Below are 9,900 nucleotides of genomic sequence, written 5' to 3'. Positions count from 1 at the left end.
ATGTGGTTTACATTTGAATCTTCATTCTATCTTCATGTCGACACCTTATCTTCTTTTGATTGGTTGTCAACAATCTCCTTGAGTTTTATTGGTGTTGTTTGAATTTCCTCATACTCTTCGAATCTTTAAATGACCGACAACACTTTTGAGTCACATGCCTTCTTTATCTTCATATTTTGTTCAGGTCTTGTGCACAGGGTTCGCCAAAGGGATTTGAGGATGATCCTACTAACTCATTCGAATCTTTTTGCTTTTCTTTTAAATAATTTACAGATTCTTGTGACATATCTGGATTTTGAATCATTTTGCTGGACAAAAACTCTTGTGCTGCTTCGGGTTTTGAATCCTTTTTTTTTTCTTTTGTGTTGTTTTTGGCTGCAATTCTTTTGAAACCTGTTGTATACTCCACTTGAGTTTTTCTCTTGTTTTCAAAAATTTTAAAACATTTTTTTGTGCACAATAATCTAGATTTTTTTAAATTATAACATTATTGTAACAATAATCTAGATTTTTTAAACAATACTTTTTTTAATCAATTAAAAGATAAGGTACCCAAATTTATAGTAGTAATCCATTTCAATACCTTATTTTTATAACATAATGTATAAAAAATGCATTTCAAAGAAGTACCAATTTAAAAAAAAACCAGTGACTTATTATTTTTGCTAATAATATTGGCCTGGCTCTAATATTATTGCAATAATTCTTGTTGTTACATTATTTATTCAAGAACTTAGTTTTGCCTTCGGTCTATAAATGTTAATGTTGGTAAGACATAGATGACCTAATAAGTCCATTGGTAAGTGTGACAGCCCCACCACCCCCTTAGGCGAACCAGAGGGTTCGACGGACCGCCTGCCTAGCTCTCGCCGGGACTCAGTCGATCACTACAGTCCTCAAATGAATTACAAGATAAATCTCAAATATACATCAAATGTTCCAATTTACATATCAAAAGCGGAGCGGAAACAATTCCCAACTATAAAGGTCCTCAATTCTCATATAAATACAAGTACAATCGCAGTCTCAAATATTACACAAGATCGAACTAAAACTTCAACGGTACAGGAGATAATCCGACCATTCACATGGAGCACTTTAATATCAATGCTTCCGTCGCTTCAAGTCCTGTGGAGAGGAATAAAATAGTTTTGGGGTGAGCTAGAAGCTCAGCGAGTAACCAGTAAAAGCAGTCATCAATCAGTTTCTCAATAATTCATTTCAATGATGTCATAAATCAGTAATCAAATATAGGTTTATTGCTCTCGTGAGCCAGTGAACTCATTGCACTTAAACACCCAACGCTCACAATGATCATTTAACACTCACTCAGTAATAGGGAGCCCGTTGTTGCTCCAGATGAACAGTAAACAGTGATAGACACGTTGGTGTTCAGCACAAGACTTCTCAAGAACTCATTGAAGCCAAATCATGTTATGAATTCACATGCAAGCACGCATGATATGCAATCGAGTAAATAATGCAAGAAACGGTTCATAAATAGCTTTGGAAATAGTTTGAGGTCACTCACCTCCATGGCTCAGAAACCATCCATCATATATCATTGCCTTGCTCAAATCCCAGTCTTAGATCACAAACTCAATGCAATCAAGTCCTTTCAAAGCTCGGACAACACTTCCACTAAATTTGCTAACTTTTCCAGCCATCATGGCTTCATGATTTTTCTCATTCAAACCCAAAGGTACACACACAACAATAAGTTCATTCAATAGCCATTCAGCAAGCTCCCAGTAGTACAAGTACAAGTCAAGCTAGGGAAAAGTCCGGAAATGAAAGTTAAGCTCAAAACCAGAAAAACAGTTTTTGACATAATTTTGCGGTTTTGGCACCATTGGCACTACGATTATCGGATGGAGGTGCAAGATACACCGTTTCAAAGCTAAGAGATAGGGATAAAATATTACAGAAGGTCACTCAGCCCAGTTTCGAGTGTAACCAGGTCAAAAATGCAATCTACTACACCAGAACCGCAAAAACAGATTCACAAATCGCATTCTGGTGCAAACATCATAAATCAGGCTACCTAAGTCCAAATCCAGTAATTCCAAAGCCATCCGAAAGCTAAGAAACAGGGATACAATTCATCAGAAGACCTCAACAACCAATTCCGAAGCATTCCCAACCAAAATAAACCATTACAGAAGCAATTCTCAAATTCGGGTAGAAACAGGGCAGCAAGGGTAATTCCATCTTTTCACAAGCTACGCTGCTCCGATTGACCTGAAATTTTGTAGCCATCTCTAAAATATCATTCTACACAACTTTCATGTTTTAATCCAAGGCCAATTCGGCCTCTAAATATGAGCTACAGTGCCAGGCAGAATGTAAATCAAAGAAACCCTAACTTTCCAATTTTCTTTCCAAAACAGAAATTGCTTGCAATTAACCACTTTTTCCACCTCATAGAGTCCTTAAACATCATTTCCAATCATCATATATAGCCACACAATCATGTTCATATTAAAACAGAAAAATCCCCAAAAATTATAAAACTTCATCAATTCAACCACAAATCAAGAAATAATCCATAATATTGCATCTCATACTACCACTAAGCATGATTTAAGCATCAATAAAGGGAGGAGAGTGGTTCTTCACAGCTCACTTTAGAAACAAGAGAGAGAGAGCAACAAGTCCTCTTAGCTTTCCAAATAACTCCACACAACACTTCACTATCACTCCCTTAAGTGGTTTTATGGAGCAAAATCAAGGTTGGATGGTTGAGTAAGTTGATTGAAGCAAGATTGAAGCCAAAATCTTGAAGAGTTTTCTTTATTTTGTTGCTCAAGGAGCTCGGCCAAGATGAAGAGAGAATGGTGAATTTTTTGTTATTTTTTTGATTTATTTGGTCAATGGTAAGAAAAGGAATAGTAGTCTTACTTAAGGACCAATCCAATGGTGACACTTGTCACCTCCATTAATGCAAGTCTATCACTTTGTTTCCTCTCACACCAATCCAAATTGCAACCTCTACTTATCTCTTAATACCCAGTAAATTAATTCCGGTATCCAAAACTTAACCCAGTTGGCCGAATTTTTCCGAACTTTTCGCACTAGTGGGTCCCACGTCCGATATACGCTCTTACTTTCTCAAAACCTATTCGATACTAGAAAAATCATCTAAAAACTATATCTGCTCCTTAAAAGTATCTAGAATTTTTCCTAATCACGATAATGCAGAAAACAAGCCATGAAAGATAATAAAACCTAGAAAAATAACAAAACCGAGAAAATGGAAAAGTTACGGGTTCTCACACTCTCTCCACCTTAAAGAAATTTCGTCCTCGAAATTTTCTTATCAACGGAATCTATCAAATCTAAGGTACCCAACGGACCATACCTTCGACGTCCTCAGACGAGTCAGGATCCTGATGGTGTTCTAAAGAGTACATCTAAGCCGGTACCTTGGATCCAGTCCCTTCCTTTTCCGACTGTCCAGGGTTAGTCTTAATAGGTTGCGGGGTCCCTTTTCCTTTTCGCAATCGAATTGGGCAGTCAGCAATCCGATGATCGGCACTTCCGCAGCGCAAACATTTTCCCTCTTTCTTCCAACAATTTGCCTCTGTATGACTTGGCCCTCCGCAATATCCGCAAGGACCACGAGTAGCAGAGACCGGTCCTCCCTGAGAGACATCACGCGACACCCCTGATTGTCGTACTCCTCCGTTTCCCTTTCCAATCTTAGGGGGCGCACTTGTACCTTCTTGCTCAGAGCTACTCCCAGGAAAGCTCCTTTTCTTGGCTTGAAAGTTTTTCACCTGCAGCCTACCATTCTCTACTCGTTGCGCCTTCTCTACGGCCTCGCTAAAAGCATTAATCTGGGCCACCGCGAAGTCCTTCTGAATTTCTACGTTCAAACCCTGGATAAAACGCCTTATTCGCCGCTGCTCGGTCATGATGAGTTCGGGCGCGAATTTGGATAGGCGGGTGAATTGGCTCTCATACTCTGCTACAAATTGGGTCCCCTGACGAAGCCGAATAAATTCATCTTCCTTCCGCTCCTGAACTAGAGGAGGGAAGAATTTCGCGTTGAACCCCCGCATAAAATTCACCCAAGTCCTGGGCGTTTGTTCCTGTTCCCATTTTTGCCGAATAACGTTCTACCAGGAACGGGCCGCCCCTTCTAGTTGGAAAACGGCAAAAGTCACCTGCCTTTCTTCGGTGTAATGCAGGGCCGCAAAGATATCCACCATCTTCTTGAGCCACCTTTCGGCGACATCCGGGTCGGGTTCCCCAATAAATTTCGGTGGTGCAAACTTCTGGAATCTCTCAAGTGCCCTATCGTCACTTTCGACATGATTGCCCGGGTTTCCAAGATTAGGGTTTGGGTTTTGGCCTTGTTGCTGCACCACTTGTGCCAGCAGATTGGTCATTTGCTGCATAGCAGCGGCTATTTGCACGTTGGGATCAACCCTCGGTTCAGGATTAGGTCCAAATGAGGTTTCCCCAGCACCCCTGTCCGGCGTGGGTTGCCTACGCCCGCGCCCACGTCCCCGGCCACTACGTGTGCCCTCCATTAATCTTAGTCAATCAAGGGGTGTAAAGATAATATTAAAGATAATTATAAGCATGAGGTACACACAGATCAAAAATATATATACACACAATTGGACCAAACCAGTCACACAGTAGCAGTCAATTAAAGACAAATGTGAGGGATCCATGAAAGTAGCGGGATCATTCGAAAGTACTATAGACAAACTAGGTCACGAGTATAAAAAGAACTCACGAAGAGCTTTTCCCCCTCTAGGGCTCCGTCCATAATCTACGACAACAACACCATCTATATCTTAATCAAGGTTGATCATGCATAACCACACCCGAACAAACCACACGGAGTTCCATAGAATCGCCTTTCTAGTTCGCCCAATCCTTTCTAACCTAGGCTCTCCTTTCTTTTGTATCCGGGCGCAAGAATCCCATCTAAGATAATTCACAACTCGAGCCGGCCGATCCCAAGCGTAAATCATCCATATTAAAGATTCCTACCCGACATACATATCTATCTTCCTCAAGTTTCAGGATAAGGATTTTTACACTTATAACATGCCCGGTTCATAACTTATGCTCAAAAGAGCACTTATACCTTTCGACACATTCACGAAAGCAGGACCATAACACCACTTGGTCCCAAGCTCACTCCGCGCAGAGACCACGCGAAGTGGCTCTGATACCACCTGTGACAGCCCCACCTCCCCCTTAGGTGAACCAGAGGGTTCGGCGGACCGCCTGCCCAGCTCTCGCCGGGACTCATTCGATCACTACAGTCCTCAAATGAATTACAAGATGAATCTCAAATATACATCAAATGTTCCAATTTACATATCAAAAGCGGAGCGGAAACAATTCCCAACTATAAAGGTCCTCAATTCTCATATAAATACAAGCACAATCGCAGTCTCAAATATTACACAAGATCGAACTAAAACTTCAACGGTACAGGAGATAATCCGACCATTCACATGGAGCACTTTAATATCAATGCTTCCGTCGCTTCAAGTCCTGTGGAGGGGAATAAAATAGTTTTGGGGTGAGCTAGAAGCTCAGCGAGTAACCAGTAAAAGCAGTCATCAATCAGTTTCTCAATAATTCATTTCATTGATGTCATGAATCAGTAATCAAATATACGTTTATTGCTCTCGTGAGCCAGTGAACTCATTGCACTTAAACACCCAACGCTCACAATGATCATTTAACACTCACTCAATAATAGGGAGCCCGTTGGTGCTCTAGATGAATAGTAAATAGTGGTAGAGACGTTGGTGTTCAGCACAAGACTTCTCAAAAACTCATTGAAGCCAAATCATGTTATGAATTCACATGCAAGCACGCATGATATGCAATCGAGTAAATAATGCAAGAAACGGTTCATAAATAGCTTTGGAAATAGTTTGAGGTCACTCACCTCCATGGCTCAGAAACCATCCATCATATATCATTGCCTTGCTCAAATCCCAGTCTTAGATCACAAACTCAATGCAATCAAGTCCTTTCAAAGCTCGGACAGCACTTCCACTAAATTTGCTAACTTTTCCAGCCATCATGGCTTCATGATTTTTTTCATTCAAACCCAAAGGTACACACACAACAATAAGTTCATTAAATAGCCATTCAGCAAGCTCCCAGTAGTACAAGTACAAGTCAAGCTAGGGAAAAGTCCGGAAATGAAAGTTAAGCTCAAAACCAGAAAAAAAGTTTTTGACATCATTTTACGATTTTGGCACCATTGGTACTACGATTATCGGATGGAGGTGAAAGATACACCTTTTCGAAGCTCAGAGATAGGGCTACAATATTACAGAAGGTCACTTAGCCCAGTTTCGAGTGTAACCAGGTCAAAAATGCAATCTACTACACCAGAACCGCAGAAACAGATTCACAAATCGCATTCTGGTGCAAACATCATAAATCAGGCTACCTAAGTCCAAATCCAGTAATTCCGAATCCATCCGAAAACTAAGAAACAGGGATACAATTCATCAGAAGACCTCAACAACCAATTCCGAAGCATTCCCAACCAAAATAACCCATTACAGAAGCAATTCTCAAATTCGGGTAGAAACAGGGCAGCAAGGGTAATTCCATCTTTTCACAAGCTACGCTGCTTCGATTGACCTGAAATTTTGTAGCCACCTCTAAAATATCATTCTACACAACTTTCATGTTTTAATCCAAGGCCAATTCGGCCTCTAAATATGAGCTACAGTGCCAGGCAGAATGTAAATCAAAGAAACCCTAACTTTCCAATTTTCTTTCCAAAACAGAAATTGCTTGCAATTAACCACTTTTTCCACCTCATAGAGTCCTTAAACATCATTTCCAATCATCATATATAGCCACACAATCATGTTCATATTAAAACAGAAAAATCCCCAAAAATTATAAAACTTCATCAATTCAACCACAAATCAAGAAATAATCCATAATATTGCATCTCATACTACCACTAAGCATGATTTAAGCATCAATAAAGGGAGGAGAGTGGTTCTTCACAGCTCACTTTAGAAACAAGAGAGAGAGAGCAACAAGTCCTCTTAGCTTTCCAAATAACTCCACACAACACTTCACTATCACTCCCTTAAGTGGTTTTATGGAGCAAAATCAAGGTTGGATGGTTGAGTAAGTTGATTGAAGCAAGATTGAAGCCAAAATCTTGAAGAGTTTTCTTTCTTTTGTTGCTCAAGGAGCTCGGCCAAGATGAAGAGAAAATGGTGAATTTTTGGTTATTTTTTTGATTTATTTGGTCAATGGTAAGAAAAGGAATAGTAGTCTTACTTAAGGACCAATCCAATGGTGACACTTGTCACCTCCATTAATGCAAGTCTATCACTTTTTTTCCTCTCACACCAATCCAAATTGAAACCTCTACTGATCTCTTAATACCCAGTAAATTAATTCCGGTATCCAAAACTTAACCCAGTTGGCCGAATTTTTCTGAACTTTTCGCACTAGTGGTTCCCACGTCCGGTATATGCTCTTACTTTCTCAAAACCTATTCGATACTAGAAAAATCATCTAAAAACTATATCTGCTCCTTAAAAGTATCTAGAATTTTTCCTAATCACGATAATGCAGAAAACAAGCCATGAAAAATAATAAAACCTAGAAAAATAACAAAACCTAGAAAATGGAAAAGTTACGGGTTCTCACATTCTCTCCCCCTTAAAGAAATTTCGTCCTCGAAATTTTCTTATCAACGGAATCTATCAAATCTAAGGTACCCAACGGACCATACCTTCGACGTCCTCAGACGAGTCAGGATCCTGATGGTGTTCTAAAGAGTACATCTGAGCCGGTACCTTGGATCCAGTCCCTTCCTTTTCCGACTGTCCAGGGTTAGTCTTAATAGGTTGCGGGGTCCCTTTTCCTTTTCGCAATCGAATTGGGCAGTCAGCAATCCGATGATCGGCACTTCCGCAGCGCAAACATTTTCCCTCTTTCTTCCAACAATTTGCCTCCGTATTACTTGGCCCTCCGCAATATCCGCAAGGACCACGAGTAGCAGAGAACGGTCCCCCCTAAGAGACATCACGCGACACCCCTGATTGTCGTACTCCTCCGTTTCCCTTTCCAATCTTAGGGGGCGTACTTATACATTCTTGCTCAGAGCTACTCCCAGGAAAGCTCCTTTTCTTGGCTTGAAAGTTTTTCACCTGCAGCCTAGCATTCTCTACTCGTTGCGCTTTCTCTACGGCCTCGCTAAAAGCATTAATCTGGGCCACCGCGAGGTCCTTCTGAATTTCTACGTTCAAACCCTGGATAAAACGCCTTATTCACCGCTGCTCGGTCATGATGAGTTCGGGCGCAAATTTGGATAGGCGGGTGAATTGGCTCTCATACTCTGCTACAAATTGGGTCCCCTGACGAAGCCGAATAAATTCATCTTCCTTCCGCTCCTGAACTAGAGGAGGGAAGAATTTCGCGTTGAACTCCCGCATAAAATTCACCCAAGTCCTGGGCGTTTGTTCCTTTTCCCATTTTTGCCGAATAACGTTCCACCAGGAACGGGCCGTCCCTTCTAGTTGGAAAACGGCAAAAGTCACCTGCCTTTCTTCGGTGTAATGCAGGGTCGCAAAGATATCCACCATCTTCTTGAGCCACCTTTCGGCGACATCCGGGTCGGGTTCCCCAATAAATTTCGGTGGTGCAAACTTCTGGAACCTCTCAAGTGCCCTATCGTCACTTTCGACATGATTGCCCGGGTTTCCAAGATTAGGGTTTGGGTTTTGGCCTTGTTGCTGCACCACTTGTGCCAGCAGATTGGTCATTTGCTGCATAGCAGCGGCTATTTGCACGTTGGGATCAATCCTCGGTTCAGGATTAGGTCCAAATGAGGTTTCCCCAGCACCCCTGTCCGGCGTGGGTTGCCTACGCCCGCGCCCACGTCCCCGGCCACTACGTGTGCCCTCCATTAATCTTAGTCAATCAAGGGGTGCAAAGATAATATTAAAGATAATTATAAGCATGAGGTACACACAGATCAAAAATATATATACACACAACTGGACCAAACCAGTCACACAGTAGCAGTCAATTAAAGACAAATGTGAGAGATCCATGAAAGTAGCGGGATCATCCGAAAGTACTATAGACAGACTAGGTCACGAGTACAAAAAGAACTCACGAAGAGCTTTTCCCCCTCTAGGGCTCCGTCCATAATCTACGACAACAACACCATCTATATCTTAATCAAGATTGATCACGCATAACCACACCCGAACAAACCACACGGAGTTCCATAGAATCGCCTTTCTAGTTCGCCCAATCCTTTCTAACCTAGGCTCTCCTTTCTTTTGTATCCGGGCGCAAGAATCCCATCTAAGATAATTCACAACTCGAGCCGGCCGATCCCAAGCGTAAATCATCCATATTAAAGATTCCTACCCGACATACATATCTATCTTCCTCAAGTTTCAGGATAAGGATTTTTACACTTATAACATGCCCGGTTCATAACTTATGCTCAAAAGAGCACTTATACCTTTCGACACATTCACGAAAGCAGGACCATAACACCACTTGGCCCCAAGCTCACTCCGCGCAGAGACCACGCGAAGTGGCTCTGATACCACCTGTGACAGCCCCACCTCCCCCTTAGGCGAACCAGAGGGTTCGGCGGACCGCCTGCCCAACTCTCGCCGGGACTCATTCGATCACTACAGTCCTCAAATGAATTACAAGATGAATCTCAAATATACATCAAATGTTCCAATTTACATATCAAAAGCGGAGCGGAAACAATTCCCAACTATAAAGGTCCTCAATTCTCATATAAATACAAGCACAATCGCAGTCTCAAATATTACACAAGATCGAACTAAAACTTCAACGGTACAGGAGATAATCCAACTTGCGCGGCTCTCAAAGAGTGTTCTGGTA

Source organism: Coffea arabica, chromosome 5e (genome assembly GCF_036785885.1).
Source record: "Coffea arabica cultivar ET-39 chromosome 5e, Coffea Arabica ET-39 HiFi, whole genome shotgun sequence".
In the NCBI taxonomy this organism is placed as follows: Eukaryota; Viridiplantae; Streptophyta; class Magnoliopsida; order Gentianales; family Rubiaceae; genus Coffea; species Coffea arabica.
This window is presented reverse-complemented; position numbering follows the sequence as displayed.